An 18,378-nucleotide genomic window follows, 5' to 3' on the forward strand; every position below is an offset into this window, starting at 1 on the left:
TTGGGACAATGTGACGTTTTCAAGTGATGAGGACCTCCTGAGGGCTTGGGACAACGAGTGTGCCTTATTCCGTACAGAAACTTGAGAGAATTGATTCAGGGATTGGTCTCGGCGGATGGAGAGGTGTATTCAATATGGCGGAAATTACTGGTTGTTTCCGAGGCTGACCGAGGAAGACAAGACTAGATTGCCCTTGACTGAATTCGCTAAGCGTGTGAATGTCTGAAAGAAACTCTACAGAGCCACTGGAATGGTCGTCAAACAGCTGGCGACTTAGCAGTTCTCAGTTGGCCTTCACTGTCACAGGATTTGACGTCCTGTGACTTCTTCCTGTGGGGTTTCATTAAGGGCAACGTTGATGCACCAACAGCATCATAGAACCTAGAGGAGTTGAAGAAACGGATCCGTATTGCCTTGACATCAGTGGCAATGGACACGCTTACTCGAGTACGGGAGGAATTCGTTTATGGATGTGTTATCGTTCGTGTCGCTGGTGGAGGGTATACTGAATGTAACCTAAACTTGAGTGATTCTTAAATATGTGTCTGTTCATCCACTGTGGACGTGGGACAGATAGTGGTCGAATATTTAACAAAGAAATTCGCCAAACAGCCGTGCAAATTGAGAAGTTCTTTTATTTTATTTTCGCTACCAGATTCGGCAACGCATTATGCCATATTCAGGCTCCACATGAAACTCTAAAAAATAATCGATATTGGCATACTGGGACCATAAGTTTCTGAATGAAGTGAATTCACAAGTGCTTCCTTCGAATACTTGACTGCAACTGACATATGGCCCCAGTATGCCAATATCGATTATTTTTCAGAGGTGCATATGGAACCTGAAGATGGCATAATAAATTGCCGAAAGTGGTAGCGAAAGTAAAATAAAAAACTCCACAATTTGCACGGCTGTTTGGCGAATTTCTGTGTTGAATAAGTCGTAAATAAGTGTCCCAAGTTACATACTAGTATGTCATACACTTTAATAGATTTATACGTTCAAAACAATTTGAGCGAACACCAGAAAATGGGGTTCTCAATGCCAATTTTAGTCTGAAGTGGCAATTAAATGGTATGGTGGCTTTTCTCGTTGCTAGTCTGTCGCTGTTGACTCTTGCTTTGTTATACCTCCACAGCGCGGGATTTTTTTCGCAGTTCACCGCTATTTGATTTTTCGCCCCTCGCTGATTACACAGTGTGTCTTTATCCTGCCAGAACAATATTTGCCAACACGCGCTAGATCAACAATACTAATTCCAGTTTTTCTGTCCGGATACCGCTTAGCGCGAGGAATGTTAAAACTGCTGGATTACGCTTTAGCCACCGTACCAAATGCAAACGTTCCCTTTTCGGATTAATTTTGTATTTTCGTTTAAAATGAACTGAATAAACGCGGAAGAAGCTCCCCGTCTAATAACTGCTTTGATAATACGTGTTTTAGAGCCCTGTTACAGATTTTTCCATTTGTTTTTTTGTTAAGTGCTGCCGAATACAGTTCAGTTTAACCCTTTAAGTGACGCCAGTAAGTCTGGTCCCAATAAACAGGTTTATTGACTTGTTTTTAACAAAAAACAGATCTTATTAGCATTAACCCTGCGACACCAAACGGGAAAACGTTACATTGCTACTAAAACATCCCACTAATCCAAATTTATTCAAAGGAAGTCTTAATTGATGGGTTAGGCACTATGTTTTATCTTGCACTTTATTTTACAGGTCAGTCTTGATCACACAAACTTTTACACTTCACTATTACCGGTTTCAGCTACTGCGATTTTCAGATCATTTACAGGCTGACGTTCAATCTATAAAAGGCCTGGTGCTACATTAGAAAGATAAAAAGTGTTTACATGAATAACAGCACGCCAGACTAAACATGTAGGTTCATGGTAGGTGCTGGTGTTGATCAGAGTGCGTCTGGTATGTACAGAAAAAAAGTGAGGCCAGCAGAGGGCACTATAGCTAGGGTACGTGGTGAACCACTATCACAAATGTAGTGGTTAAAATGCGAAATGCGTAGTCATTAATCAAAATTTTCTTCACATGGCAAAACGGGCGTCTGACAATAAAACATGTACTGACATACTATACGTGGAATTAGATCCATACCTCAAATCCACATGAAAAGTGCAAACAGTAATAATGTGAAGCTCCTAGGCCGACAAAGTAAAACATACATTTGTGTTAAGGCCAGTAGAAAATTTTTAAGAATAAAACAAGTTCTATAAAAACGAAATCTTCCAGCATGACTAACAATTACCGTAATCGTAAATGTAATTAACGAAGCCGGTCGGAGTGGCCGAGCGGTTCTAGGCGCTTTAGTCTGGAAACGCGCGACTGCTACGGTCGCAGGTTCGAATCCTGCCTCGAGCATGGATGTGTGTGATGTCCTTAGGTTAGTTAGGTTTAAGTAGTTCTAGGTTCTAGGGGACTGATGACCTCAGCTGTTAAGTCCCATAGTGCTCAGAGCCATTTGAACCATTTTTTGACTAACGAAACAGTGACTATTAACTACAAAGTTAAAAAATCGATAGTCGATAACACATCGGGAGTGGGATCTCAGTGGCGGTGCGTCGTGGCTTCTCTGTACGACGTTTTTGTTTTCCTGCGGTGAAACTTATGAAGGAAGACCCCAGTGTCCTCGTCGCCGTTGGCCAGCGCACGCGACTGCACGCCAATCCGCTGGGGCTCTCGACGCTGCTCAGACTAGTAGCTTTCTGAATATATCAGAATAAGCATTCAGGCTAAACTCATTCTGTTCCCTCAGCAGTAATTCCGGTTGCTATTTTCTGTGTACAAAAACCTCAATTTCCTCGAGTAGGTTCAGAAACTGCCCCTTTGGCGTCCTATGCAACACTTTCATATTATTCTTTATTTTTTTCTGCCGAATGTTATTATCTGTCCAAATGTGTACTGAAAGGGCTCTTATTCTGGTTATACGCACGCTCTCTAAAACGAGTCTTGAAATTTCTTCCTGTCTGACACATATAAAACTTGTCACAGTCTTGGCAGTTGATCTTAGACACACCAGATTCCCAATATTTGTTGCTGTTGTTGACAACTTTGTGGCGTAGGCTACTAGCGTACTTTTCGATTGGAATCCACCTTTTACTTTCGTTTTTCTGAAAGCCCGTTCAATTCTGTAGGAATATGCTCCATTGTACGACTCAGTAACAAACTTCTCCCCTCTGCTTCTATTGGCTCCTCCTTGTCACATTTGTTTCTCTTTAGTTTGTTATAAAGGTTCATTACGTCACGGTACTTATATCCATTCGTCTCGGATAATTGTCTAATCCCTCATCATTGGTCCACCTCGTCATTAGGGGTGAGTGGTCGTTTTAGCATCCCGTTGATCATGGCTTTAAAGTATGCCCATTTATGCTTCTCAGGGTGAGAGGATTTCACATTTAGAATCTTGTCAGTGGCTGTCGTCTTCCTAAATATGCTAATCGTATGCCTCACATCCCTTTTAGTTAACCTAAGATCCAAAAAACTTATACTTCCACTGTGAACTCAATTTTTTCTTTCTGCCACCTCCCTTATTTCATTTTCGTGCCACACGGGGTAGCCGAGTGATCTAGGTTCCTTGCTCGCCCAGTCGGCGGTTCGAGTCCTCCCTCAGGCACGGGTGTGTGTGTGTGTGTGTGTGCGTGTGTGGGTGTTGTCCTTAGCGTAAGTTACCTTAAGTCAGATTAATTAGTGTGTAAGCCTAGAGACCGACGACCTCAACAGTTTGGGCCCTTAGGAACTTAACAAAAAATTCCAGTTTTTCTTTTTCCGTCACCATTGTACAGAAGTATGATGTCGTCTACATAACGTCTGTAATTGACAGTTTTTTCGCAGATGTCAGCGTTTTGTTCAAAAGACTTATTTTCTAGCTCTTTTACAAATATCTCAGCTACAGTACCAGACAAACTGTTGCCCGTTGCGAGTCCGTGCTTTTGCTAAATCATATCGTTAAACTTAAAATAATTAAATGACAGCTCAAGTTCTAAAATTATGTACGTTATGCATTAGTTATTTACAATTATCAGATATCCAGCGGTATGTGACATACCCTTTTGCAAACGTAAATTTTAATGGGTTTAGTAATGTATGGTTTAAGGCCACTCTGTTTATAAATCGTTTTAGATTGAATCGCACTCTCCGAATTGGGTTTACTGCTTTAATATTTTTCTTCTGGTATGAAGCAACGTTGATCTTAGCAAGGCTTAGGAAAACCTCCATTAACATTTACTTTGAAATTACAATGAATTGAACATCCCTAGCTGCTTACCGGCGTTGACATACGTCAACGGGGACAGATGAAAATGTGTGCCCCGACCGGGACTTGAACCCGAGATCCCCTGCTTACATGGCAGACACTCTATCCATCTTCTTTTTTTTTTTGTATCTCATTTTGTTCGCTTTTGTTCATTGCATCTGCTCGGGGCGGACGTCGTAAGACATCGGTTTAAGTCCGTTGTTGATCGATTAACTCAGTTGTTTTATTACAGAGGGCTGCTAACCCTCTGGCCGTACACGCCGAGCTACCGTGCCGGCATCCATCTGAGCCACAAAGGACACAGAGGATAGCGCGACTGCAGGGATTTATCTCTGGCACGCCTCCGGTGAAACCCACATTCTCAACGTATTGTCCCGCACTACATTCGTAGTGCCCCCGCCCATTATACTCATTACTCGCGGTGCGTTGCCGATTCCCGTATGAGTTCGGGCGCTGTTTGTGCATTCGCACAGAAGAAAAGAAGATGGTCAAGTGGCCGGTGAGCCTTAACTATATATATACTGAGATGGTATCTGTTCTTTCGGACAGGTCCGAAACTTTTAGTTTATCCAGGTTTGTGGAGGAATGCTGGTCCGCAACTATGTAGTGACTGAATGAATGTAGATCTGAAAACGGTTTCACTACAAAAAGCTGAAACCAGTCGTGAATTACAGTTAAGATTACTTTATTAATTGGAGATGATACTCCATTAATTTTGTTGCTTGTGTGTCAGAATAAGAACATTGTACTTGTGGGTATCGGTTACTTGAGTAGTATACACTAATCTACAACCACAAACACGACCTAAGCGTACGTATTCGGAGAGTTGTATGTAACGCGTAACCGACCCCTATATGTCACTAGAGGCCGACCCACCAGCAGAAAAGAAGGCGGAGAGTATTCTGTTGTCACTGGACAAGCAGTAACAGCAGCGTGCATAGTTTAGGAGAGCGCACTTCGAACGTGGAACAGTCATTGGACGCCACATGCGCTGCATATCCACGAGAGCATTTCAACCTTTTAATTCGTCCTACACCGATTGTTGATGATGTAATTGTGAAGCGGGGACTTGAAGTGACGACCACAAATGGTTCAAATGGCTCTGAGCACTATGGGACTCAACTGCTGAGGTCATTAGTCCACTAGAACTTAGAACTAGTTAAACCTAACTAACCTAATGACATCACAAACATCCATGCCCGAGGCAGGATTCGAACCTGCGACCGTAGAGGTCTTGCGGTTCCAGACTGCAGCGCCTTTAACCGCACGGCCACTTCGGCCGGCGTGACGACCACAGCTAATCTAGGACGATGAAGACATCGTGTGATGACGGACAGGAACCTTGGAGCATTGCTGAGTTTCTAGAAAATCGCGATGTTGTTGTTGTTGTTGTGGTCTTCAGTCTTGAGACTCTATCCTGTGCAAGCTTCTTCATCTCCCAATACGTACTGCAGCCTACATCCTTCTGTATCTGCTTAGTGTATTGATCTCTTGGTCTCCCTCTACGATTTTTACCCTCCACGCTGCCCTCCAATACTAAATTGGTGATCCCTTGATGCCTCACAACATGTCTTACCGACCGATCCCTTCTTCTAGTTAAGTTGTGCCACAAACTCTTCTTCTCCCCAATTCTATTCAATACCTCCTCTTTAGTTATGTGATCTACGCATCTAATCTTCAGCATTCTTCTGTAGCACCACATTTCAAAAGCTTCTATTCTTGTCCAAACTATTTATCGTCCATGTTTCACTTCCGTACATGGCTACACTCCATACAAATACTTTCAGAAACGACTTCCTGACACTTAAATCTATACTCGATGTTAACAAATTCCTCTTCGTCAGAAACGCTTTCCTTGCCATTGCCAGTCTACATTTTATGTCCTCTCTACTTCGACCATCATCAGTTATTTAGCTCCCCAAATAGCAAAACTCCTTTACTGCTTTAAGTGTCTCGTTCCCTAATCTAATTCAGTCAGCACCACCCGATTTATTTCGACTACATTCCATTATCCTCGGTTTGCTTTTGTTGATGTTCATCTTCTATCCTCCTTTCAAGAGACTGTCGATTCCGTTCAACTGCTCTTCGAAGTCCTTTGCTGTCTCTGACAGAATTACAATGTCATCGGCGAACCTGAAAGGTTTTATTTCTTCTCCATGGATTTTAATACCTGCTCCGAATTTTTCTTTTGTTTCCTTAACTGCTTGCTCAATATACAGATTGAATAACATCGGATGAGAGGCTACAACCCTGTCTCCCTCCCTTCCTTTTATGCCCCTCGACTCTTATAACTGCCATCTGGTTTCTGTACAAATTGTAAATAGCCTTTCACACACTGTATTTTACCCCTGCCACCTTCATAATTTGAAAGAGAGTATTCCAGTCAACATTGTTAAAGGCTTTCTCTAAGTCTACAAATGCTAAAAACGTAGGTTTGCCTTTTATTAATCTAGCTTCTAAGATAAGCCGTAGGGTCAGTATTGCCTCACGTGTTCCAACATTTCTACGGAATCCAAACTGATCTTCCCCGAGGTCGGCTTCTGCCAGTTTTTCCATTCGTCTGTAAAGAATTCGCGTTAGTATTTTGCAGCCGTGACTTATCAAACTGATAGTTCGGTAATTTTCACATCTGTCAACACCTGCTTTCTTTGGGATTGGAATTCTTATATTCTTCTTGAAGTCTGAGGGTATTTCGCCTGTCTCATACATCTTCCTCACCAGATGGTAGAGTTTTGTCATGACTGGCTATCCCAAGGCCATCAGTAGTTCTAATGGAATGTTGTCTACTCCCGGGGCCTCGTTTCGACTCAGGTCTTTCAGTGCTCTGTCAAACTCTTCACGCAGTATCGTATCTCCTATTTCATCTTCATCTACATCCTCTTCCATTTCCATAATATTGTCCTCAATAACATCGCCCTTGTAAATACCCTCTATATACTCCTTCCACCTTTCTGCTTTCCCTTCTTTGCTTAGAACTGGGTTTCCATCTGAACTCTCGATAATCGTACAAGTGGTTCTCTTTTCTCCAAAGGTCTCTTTAATTGTCCTGTAGGCCGTATCTATCTTACCCCTACTGATATAAGCCTCTACTTCCTTACATTTGTCCTCGTATGAAAGCAGAAATCAGTCATAAGCTCCCAAGTGTTACAAGCAGTCCAGCTTACGCACTGACTGGGCGTACGGCTAGCACGGTGGAGGGGCTCCTTGTAAGCCCCGCATTTCTGCAGTCAGTGCTAAATGAGACCTGAGGTAGTGTACAAAGCCTCTGGACAGTGGATAACTGGAGACGAGTGATGGGTCACGCTGTACCCTGTAGCAGTCCGATGGGAGCGTTAGGATGTGGCGAATGCCTGAAGGATGCTACCTGTCATTGTGTATAGTGTTACCAGTGAAGTACAGAGGAGCTGGTGTTGCCCTATGGGGGCATCCGCAGTTAGGATATTGAGCAGTGGGGGAGCTGCTGGTGCCTGCGATTCTCTTACCTAGTAGGAACAGTAATCCCGTTCGTTCTAGCGTGCGCGTGTTTCCTCTTCTGGCCGCTGTTTAAGTGCGGCGCTTCCGGCTGTGCTCGCTTGATTTTCCGCTCCGGGGCCCTGTCGGTCGGCCTTGCCCGTTGCTGTGGCACATGTTGTGTTGGCCAGTCTCGGAGTGGCCGTTACGGAGGAGCGTTGGTTGCTCACGGCGCTGTGTTATGATTTGAGGAGTGTTTCGGCGGCGGGCTGGCGGTGGTGGCCTCCAATGCACTATCGAGTGTCTGTGTTGTACTACCTGATGCTGGATGCCTGTGTGTGCTGTGTGGATTTTAGTCTTTTGCTGTTACTAACGGTGGGCGTCTGCTATTTCTTTGAAGTTGTGTTTTGTGATCGTAATTTGTGTTCACAGCCGGAAACAGTGGTTTGTATGTGATTATCCCCGCCATGGCGGGAATAAGGAGTTCACTCCTGGTTCCGGTACATGTTGAGTAGTGATGTTCAGAGTGTGAAACACTGCTCAGTGACGGGAGCACTAGGCGTGAGTAGTGTGAAGGCTGCACGAGTCATTCTAGGAAACTGCGCAGGCCGCCTTTAGTGTCAAAAAGTGCATATAATGTTACTTCAGTATCTTATGATTTATTCTGTGATATCCGTTTGAAAGGGCCGTGACTTTAATGCCAAGTATTACGTGTTTTTATGATCTTGATTTGGCAAACCGTTAACTGCTCCAGACTTTATGCTTGTTATTGGGGTCTGCCTGTAAGAGTAAAGAATTGTGAGCTGTAAGAAGTGAATAATTTGAGGTCTTGCACGTGTTAAGTTTAATGCGATTCTGTCTATTTTAATTATTCGGGCGTTGACTGTCTGGTTTTAAACTTTCTTTGGTGTTTGCGTTTAATTTGATTGGGAAACCGTTGAGATTGAACTTGACATATACATGGATGGACATGAGAAATGAAAGGTTGCAATACATTTTTCGTCTGTGATTATTACTTTACGTATGAAATATTCTGAGGCATCAATGGATCACCAATTTATCACTAGAGGGCAGTGTGGAGGGTGAAAATCGTAGAGGGAGACCAAGAGATGAATACACTAAGCAGATTCAGAAGGATGTAGGCTGCAGCAGGTACTGGGAGATGAAGAAGCTTGCACAGGATAGAGTAGCATGGAGAGCTGCATCAAACCAGTCTCAGGACTGAATACCACAACAAGAACAACATGAAATATTCTGTTGCAGATTGATAAAAATGAATTTATTTGAATATTCCCAAAATAATGTTTAAAGTTTCACTTCTATTCAAGTACTAAAGCTGTTTGTGCAAGAATGAAAATATTATTGTCCATCGAACTTAGCAAACATTTTCACGTTGCATTGGATTTTTGTTTAACTCCATACACCCCGACTATCTTTGAAGCATAAGACTATCTTTACTATATGAAAGTGTTTCCTTTTCTTATATTGCTAAGCTCTCATAAAATTATCCTTTTTTAAATACACTTTACGATATGTTCAGAATTTATCACGTTTTTGAATCAAAATTTACAAAAACTGCACCTTGTATCTACCTGTGAATGCACAAGACAAAATCTACTATCTCTTTTTATTCTGCGTCTGGAATGCTGTGAAAAGAAACACTTTTTTATTTTCGTTCACCTCTAACTGTACCTTTTTTAGGATGTGGTCGTTATTGCGATCGTATCTTTAAATCTGCCGGTGCTGCAGACTGCTCGCTCGCGCCGCAGCTCCGCACCGCCAGCGATATCCAATAAAATACTGAAATTTTCTTAAATAAAATGGGCCAATGTCCGGTGCGAACTTTGAAATAATTGTGACAAACAGATTTTACTAGATAACTATGTTTTAACAGGAACAATTAAAATCTTTACACACCTTTCACAATCCCAGCTACAAATGGCGTCGATCATCGACAAGCGATTCTATTACAATATATTGCCTATTTATATCTTAACTAATTCATGTACAGTGTTTGTCATTTTTAATTACATATCGTTTCTAATGTGGCGGTTTTCACATCCTCCGCCACAGATAGTATTTCGCACTCTTTGAATAATCATTTACAATAGCAAAATTCATAATTATCTTTTTCCTCACAAAATTAAGCCTCCTTTTGAAATTCAGTTAACGGAAATACATATAAATTATTTGTTACAGTGAGCATTATACATCGAAATGTTCTTTTAACTTTCAATTTGGATGAGTGCTGCCAGAGAACGTTACATAAGGGTATTAAATTTAAAGGGAGGGCATAACTCTGAAATAAGACCGGTATGTTCGGACGCCGTTAGCTCGGCCAGTTACGTTTTGGTGACGCTCGGAGCTACTCGGCTGTATCCTATCGCTGCTCGCCCCAGTAGTTGACAGAAGTTGTGAGTTGTGTATTCTCTCTTGTAATTATTCGGAGATTCCTCTCGTTAATGTGTTGGGGCTGAGCCAAGGTGCGTCCCCTGTTCCTACTAGTTTGGTCATTGTTGTATTAGGTTGGGTCATCCGTTGGGGTGTGCCCGCTGATGCGTGGAACTTACACTATTAAGATAACTGTGTTTTCTGCGAAAATAACTTTGTCACACCTGACAGGGATTTCACGAATGAGTTTAGTGGAATAAGTCACTATCTCATTGGTGGAATTCCATTGTTCTATGATCTTTTTATTGGTCTAAGGTCTCTGTCGGGGAATTTGCTGTTTTACTTAAAATTTGCTTGTTTTACCAATGGGGATTTAATCCCGGTAAATTTCTGTTAAATTTGTGGGCAATTAAGCTCGTCGTCTATATTTATCTGGGGCTATTTGTTATTTAGTTAAAAGAAATGACCTTTGCTTAACTTTTTTCATTCCATATGTTCTTGTAAATGATATTTGTCATTGGTGGGCACTGGAAGGCCGGTTTTGTAAAACATTTTGTAAAACTGTTTTTGCGGATATGTGTAATAAATCTGTGTGAACTACAAGCTTGTGTTTGCGTTTTCTTGTGATTGCACTTTGTGACTGGTTTGAGAATTGTAAATTTCACATCCCAAGTGTTACCTCTTTAATGCGCTTAATAGAACTTTAAATGCCAAAAGATATGAACATTTTTTGTGGTACTCTGTACTGCATACAAACAGCAACATTTCGGAGTCGGTGATCGTTCTATCGGCATGACGATGCAACCTCTACTGAAGCAACATCCGCCAAGGAATGGTCTGTGGACACTAACATTGCTGAAATGGATTGGCCTGCCCAGAGTCGCAACCTGAAAACAATGCAATACATTCGGATAGAGTTTTAATATTCCAACAGCCATTATGTTTTATAGCTTTTTGTTTAGGCTACCAATTTGGACTCCTCAGCAGAGTGAAACACAAAATAAAAAAAAAATCCGGTTTTAAATCTATATAACAGGGAAACAATATTTGCACCTGGTTTCTGTGGAACCTTCGCGAGCAGTGTGCACTCGTTGTACATGTACAATAACTGTGACGTTATGTAAATTGAATGTGGAGAGGGAAAAAGTAAAGGAAAGGGAAGGAACTTTTGCTGTCAGCTGTATCGAGACTTTATGCGGCACCCACAACGACGAGTAAAAATGTGTGCTCCGCCAGGATTTGAACCTGGGAACTCCTGCCTACGAGGCAGTTGCGTCAACCGCAGTGCCACCCAGACACTGTGCTTACCGGAACAGCGCGCCTCTCGACCGACCCACACTGCAATCTAGCGCCACCTATTTCAAATCCCTGACCGTGTCCTCTGCTCGCTGCTTTGAGATTCCTGCAGGATGGCGGACGTGACTTTGCATCCGCACTGAAAGTGGTGGATTCATTGCCCATTGAGGCGAATCAGATATATGGAAGCAGGGTGTCTACTCTTTCAGACATGTCAAAAAGAGCAGACACTACGAGTTCACATATCTGTGAAGCTGTTACACGTCTGGAGTCAAGTTGTTGTTACATGTCTGAAGAACTCGTGTGGTTCTGTGCAGAAAACAGGCACAAATATTGACTTTCTGTAATGTACCTGTCCACCCTGGAACGCTCCCAGCACCTTCTCCAATCCCATCTTCACCGGTTCACCACTTGGTGTAACCAGTGGCTGCTGAAGGTCAATTCTTCCAAAACCCAGGCAATCAATGTAGGCAAAACCACCCCCACCTTCTGCCTCCTTGATTTTTGTGTCACCATCTATGGTGGTCCTATTCATCTCACCCACACCCTCAAGTACCTTGGTGTCATCCTTGACCGTCGTCTTTCCTGGACCCCCCATCTCCATACGATCCAAGTACGATCCAAGCCAAGGCACTTTCCCGACTGCCTCCTCAGACTCCTTTCTGGCCGAACATGGGGTCTGGACCCCTCTAGCATCCTCCACACTTGTAAATCCCTCATCTGCTCCATCCTCTGCTATGCCCATCCCACCTGGATCTCCGCCCCTCCCACCTATTATAAGTCCCTCTAAATCCTAGAACGCCACGCGCTCCGCCTCACCTATCGCATCCATCTCCAATCCCCTACGCGAATCCTATATGACTTGATTCCCTTCCCACACCTTCTCCTTTTCCTCGAACGGATATGGATTCCTTACACCTCCTTCTATCCCCCACACCTGCGTGTCTCTCCTATCCTTGCCCATCCCAGCGCATTGCTGCGCCTGAATTTTTGCATCCCACCTGCTCTCCGTCTTCACACCCTCCATACCCTTTCCCAAGGTGGCTTCCGCCAACTCCCCCACCATGATGATGTCCTTGTCCCATCCATCTACCCCTCCTACCAGCACTCTCCCTTCCCATTCCCCCATTTCCCCCCCAGGGCTCCCTCCTCACCTTCCTTTTCCCCCTCCTCTCTCCCGCTTCCACCCCTCTCCCTGGGCTTCCAAACCTCCCTCTCTCGTCCCTCTACCCTCACTTCTGTATCTCCCACTGAATCCACCCCCTCCTTCCCACCCTCCTACCTCTCTCTTTGAGCTGGAGGCAGTCCCCCCCTCCCGTCGTCAATGTGAGTGCTTCGCCGATGATCGTCGCCAGTTTTTTTCGTGCGTCAGTGTCACTCCATTTGTGTTCAGTATTTTCATCAGTGTTTTCTACTACGTTCGCGTCTCCACCTGGACGTCTTTGTCTCTCAACTGGGCCACCCTTCATGTACAGTGCCTTCCGTCAAAGGACATCTAATTTCTTGTGCAGTGTTCTTCACATGCTTTTTATGTTTTCTCTCTTTCGTGTCTATATGTTGCATCTGTTGGCCGACGAGTGGCGTATGTAGGCGGCTACCGGCCCGCCTCAGCTGAGGCATGAAATAACAATAAAGGAAAAAAAAATAATATGTACCTGTACGACTGGATGGTTTTCGTCGTTCACGCTAAGGGACCTGAAGGAATCGAAACTCGTTGCGAAAATAAGAGGCTATAACATTAAAGGCTGTTGGAATACTATTTTTACAATCCATCGACCAGCCGGTGTCCCACCTCCATAATCGCGAGACGATTTTACCTTAGAAAACAGCTAGTTGTGTTTCACAAGAACGATGTTTTCTAAACCCATGTTGACTGTGTGTCAATAGATCGTTCTCTTCGAGGTAACTCATAACGTTCGAACACAAAACACGTACCAAAGTGTCCATTAGAAAATATTAGAATACTTTTGAACAGGTAGTTACCTCTAAAATATCTCAATTTGGAAATGAAGTACACACCTCATAAGCTGCGATTGCACTGCAAAAACATCTATAGTTACAAGACGACTGGTTTTACCAGTTATACCATCCAACGGAGAGATACGTAACTTTGTAGTGGATCTGCCACCCCTCGGCAAGTAACGGGTACTATGCGGCAAGCTTGAAAATGTAATGGTCGACGTTGACGTGCATGGATGATACGAGAATGTTATCAGTGGTGTGTTTTTTATCGAGATATGCGTGTATGTGGAGTGCCTTTTGTGTGCTATAATGAAACATAGCACTTTTATAAGATGTTCCATAAGATCAGCGTAAGGCTGTTGAAACGGGTCATCTTGGAACAATAGAACTTTCTACACTGCGGCATACGAAGTTCGTGCTCCATTTTCAGCCCTGCAGATCGTCCTACTGCAAGACATGTGTACCTTTAAAACACCTGTTTCTTCGTCCTTTAATCATTCAATCCATCAGACCATCGACAACGCATTTTAGAGGCTTCCAGGTGTTTTATATCTGTCTTTCCAGATGTTCATGCTTCGCACAATGCAGTCCTTACATCGGTCATTCTAGTGTTACAGATTTTGCTAGTCACAAATATTTAATCAAATATAACAGTAATGATGATAATGCCTGGCAATGTTTTCCGACAAGATAAAGAATGCAACCTATAGCACTAGATTGCGTACTCACGGCAGTTCTGCTTTGCCGTTTTTGGTACGACTTGGAAAGGGAGAAAAATTAATGTATGATCGCCGATGCGTCGGTTCTCGATTGTGTTCAGGACACGTAAGGTTTGGTTACGCGGAGGTGGTTTCGTGACTAACCTTTGACCCGGATTGCCTTCACACAATCAGAATATTCGATGAAAATACCTAAGGGACCTATTTGAATAATTGAAAAAATTGAAATGAATGCAAAACAGTGAAATTTTGTAAAAAGTTATCAGGTTAGAAATTTATCACATTAGTGTCCTCCCGAATACAATCGAGATACCGCGATGAAGAGCGAACTTGTAACAAAGCTTACATACATTGAAAATATATATATTCTCAAAGAACAAAGGCGTTGAACTAATAGACATTAACAAGTATAAAATGAATACAAAGCTTACATTTTTATGTTTCTCTAATACATGGAGCAGTCCAAGAATCGCTGTTTTTGTCTGTGCGAGATTTTTTTAACATAAATGTTCTAGCGTGCGCGTAAGTACTTTTTAGCGTCACACGGTTTACCACAACGTTTTGCTTGGTGATTTACATGGTTTTTGACACTAAATAAAATATGACTTGTAGCGGTGCTACACAACACGTCCTAACAAATCGGCGACCAAACGTAAAAAGGTAACGAAGTCTCTAGAACATTTCTTAAAAAATGGTTGATTGGTCTTACAAATGTTTCGCAGCTTATTGCTATCGAGCGCTGTGGCAATGATTTAAATATCTGCGCCCGGTGGGTCATAGTGCTTATCTGAAATGCTTTAACGCTGGAAGCACGTCTTGGTATAGGCACATTATAAAGTATTTCGTCTCCTTACACATGCGCTGAGATGCTTAATATCTTTACGAATTACAGGCCGATAGCTGTTCCTTTCTTTTATGACGAATTTTCAAAGTATCTTAAATTCACTAATATTACATCAGGCTTAGAACGCTCCTGTCCCGCCCCATAAAACTTCAAAGCACTCCGACCTCAATGTCTACCAGCATGGATTCCGGAAACACCGATCATGTAAGAGCCAACTTCGACTTTTATCACATGACATACTAAAAGCTTTGGATCAAGGCTGTCAGGCAGAAGCAGTATTTCTTAATTTCCGAAAGGCATTCGAATCAGTACCGCATCAAAAGTTCGATCTTATATGCTGTCAAGTGAAATTGGTGATTTGATTCAATTCCCGGCAGGGGACTGGGTGTTGTGTGTCCTTCATCATCATTTCGTCATCATTGACACCCCAGTCGCCGAAGTGGTTTCAACTAAAAAGACTTGCAATACGGCAGCCGAACCCCTAAGGGGATATCCTGGCCAATAAATGCCATACGATCATTTCATTTGTGATTGGATGGATGACTTTCTGGTAGGGAGGACAAACCATGTCATCTAGGCTGCAGAGTCATCGTCAGATGTAGAAGTAACTTCGGGTGAGCTCCAGGCAAGTGTTTCGAATCCTTGCTGTTCATGTTGTATATTAATGACCTTGCAGACAATAATAATAATAAACTCAGGTTTCTTGAAGAAGTTGCAGTTATCTCTAATGAAATACTAACTGGAAGAAACTGCATAAATATAGGTCTTGATAGGATTTCAAATTGATACAGAGATTTTCAACTTGCTCTAAATGTTCATAAATGAAAAATTTTACACTTCACAAAATAAAAAATCGTAGTATCGTATGACTATGACATGAGTGGGTCACTGCTGGAATCGGCCAACTCATACAACTACCGGGGTATAACACTTTGTAGGGATATTAAATGGAATTATCACTTTGGTTCAGTCGGGGGTAAAGCAGGTGGTGGACTTTGGTTTATTGCTAGAATGGGCACGAAGTTTTTCGCGGCGGCGCTTATATGTAAAACATTCTCTGCATTCTTGCCGCGTCGGTTCTGGATAAAATCTCGAGCTTTCGGCGATTACCTCGATCGTCATCATCAGGAGCTGACTGTCTTCACTGCTGCTGTGGTAGCCTTATTTATAGCCCGTGGACGGCTTCTGATTAGTCGGCTTGTGATTGGTCGGCGATTACGTACCGCTGTCGAAGACGGTGTCACTGTGTGCGCCGGTGGCGCCACCGCTTCCGTTGGAACGTAAACCTTGGAAGGAACGTCTCTGCTGCTTCTCTGCATTAAGCGCTCGTTTCCACGCACAGCTCAGATAGTATTCGCTATCGCGGTTAATGTTCTCTTGGCTCATTCTTATTTCAACAGCCTCCTTAATAACAAAATCCCAATACCTGGAGGCATGGGACAGAATTTTTGTTTCGTCGAACAAAATTTTATGTTTGTTCGTGAGGCTGTGCTCCGCAACTGCCGATTTCTCCAGTTCTCTATTTTTAATATGGCGTTGGTGTTCCGCACAGCGGTCGGAATCGTCTGATCTATATGATTGCTTCCACACTCACAGGGTAAACTATAAACTCTAGGGACCTTGAGGCCGAGATTATCCTTAACAGGACGCATCATCTCCTTAATTTTCTTAGGACGAAAAACTGGTCATATCTCGTCTACGCAAGACTCTTCCTATTTTGCTGGAAATCGCGCCACAAAAAGGAAGAACCGCAATCGGTCTATCTACATCTACATACATACTCTGCAATCCACCATATGGTGCGTGGCGGAGGTTACCTCGTACCACAACCAGCGTCTTCTCTCCCTGTTCCACTCCCACAGAGAACGAGGGAAAAATGACTGCCTATATGCCTCTGTACGAGCCCTAATCTCTCTTATATTTGTGGTCTTTCCGCGAAATATAAGTTGGCGGCAGTAAAATTGCACTGCAGACAGTCTCAAATGCTGGTTCTCTAAATTTCCTCAGTAGCGATTCACGAAAAGAACGCCTTCTTTCCTCCAGAGACTCCAACCCGAGTTGCTGAAGCATTTCCGTAACACTCGCGTGATGATCAAACCTACAACAAATCTAGCAGCCCACCTTTGAATTGCTTCTATGTCCTCCCTCAATCCGATCTGATAGGGATTCCAAACGCTCGAGCAGTACTCAAGAATAGGTCGTATTAGTGTTTTATAAGCGGTCTCCTTTACAGATGAACCACATCTTCCCAAAATTCTACCAATGAACGGAAGACGACTATCCGCCTTCCCCATAACTGCCATTACATGCTTGTCCCACTTCATATCGCTCTGCAATGTTACGCCCAAATATTTAATCGACGTGACTGTGTCAAGCGCTACGCTACTAATGGAGTATTCAAACATTACGGGATTCTTTTTCCTATTCATCTATATTAATTTACATTTATCAATATTCCGAGTTAGCTGCCTTTCTTTACACCAATCACAAATCCTGTCCAAGTCATCTTGTATCCTCCTACAGTTACTCATCCTGTGAGTGTGCAGCATTGCTAGAATACTGCGGATGTGCAATCAGTGTATACAACAGATTGCTTGCAAATCAGTCGTTTGACACATCCTAGAATATTAGTCAAGAGTGTGGGACCCATACCAAATAGGACTAACAGGGGATATTGGACATTTGCAAAGAAGGGCAGTACGATTGGTCACAGGTTTGATCAGTCTGTGTGGGAGTGCCACAGAGATACTGAAGGAACTCAAATGGAAGACTCTTGAAGATAGACGAATAACTAGCCTGGGAAGGTCTATCAATAATATTTCAAGAACCGGTTTTAAATTGTGACTCTAGGAATATACTGCAGTCTCCTACATATCGCTCACGTAGTGATCGTGATGATAAGATTAGGATAATTACTCCAGAATGAGATTTTCACTCTGCAGCGGAGTGTGCGCTGATATGAAACTTCCTAGCAGATTAAAACTGTGTGCCAGACCGAGACTCGAACTCGGGACCTTTGCCTTTCGCGGGCAAATGCTATACCAACTGAGCTACCCAGACACAACTCACGCCCCGTCCTCATAGCTTTACTTCTGCCAGTATCTCGTCTCCTACCTTCCAAACTTAACAGAAGCTCTCCTGCGAACCATCTGTTAAGTTTGGAAGGTAGGAGACGAGGTACTGGCAGAAGTAAATCTATGAGGACGGGGCGTGAGTCGTTCATGGGTAGCTCAGTTGGTAGAGCACTTGGTCACGAAAGGCAAAGGTCCCGAGTTCGAGTCTCGGTCTGGCACACAGTTTTAATCTGCTAGGAAGTTTCAGGATAATTACTGCACGCGCAGAGGTATTCAAAGAATCATTCTTCCCTACGCTCCATACATGAAAGGACCAGGACGAAAGCGTGATAACAGGTACAATGAGACGTTCCCTCTGCCGTGCACCTCACTG

The sequence above is a fragment of the Schistocerca serialis genome, chromosome 10 (genome assembly GCF_023864345.2).
Source record: "Schistocerca serialis cubense isolate TAMUIC-IGC-003099 chromosome 10, iqSchSeri2.2, whole genome shotgun sequence".
Lineage (NCBI taxonomy): Eukaryota > Metazoa > Arthropoda > Insecta > Orthoptera > Acrididae > Schistocerca > Schistocerca serialis.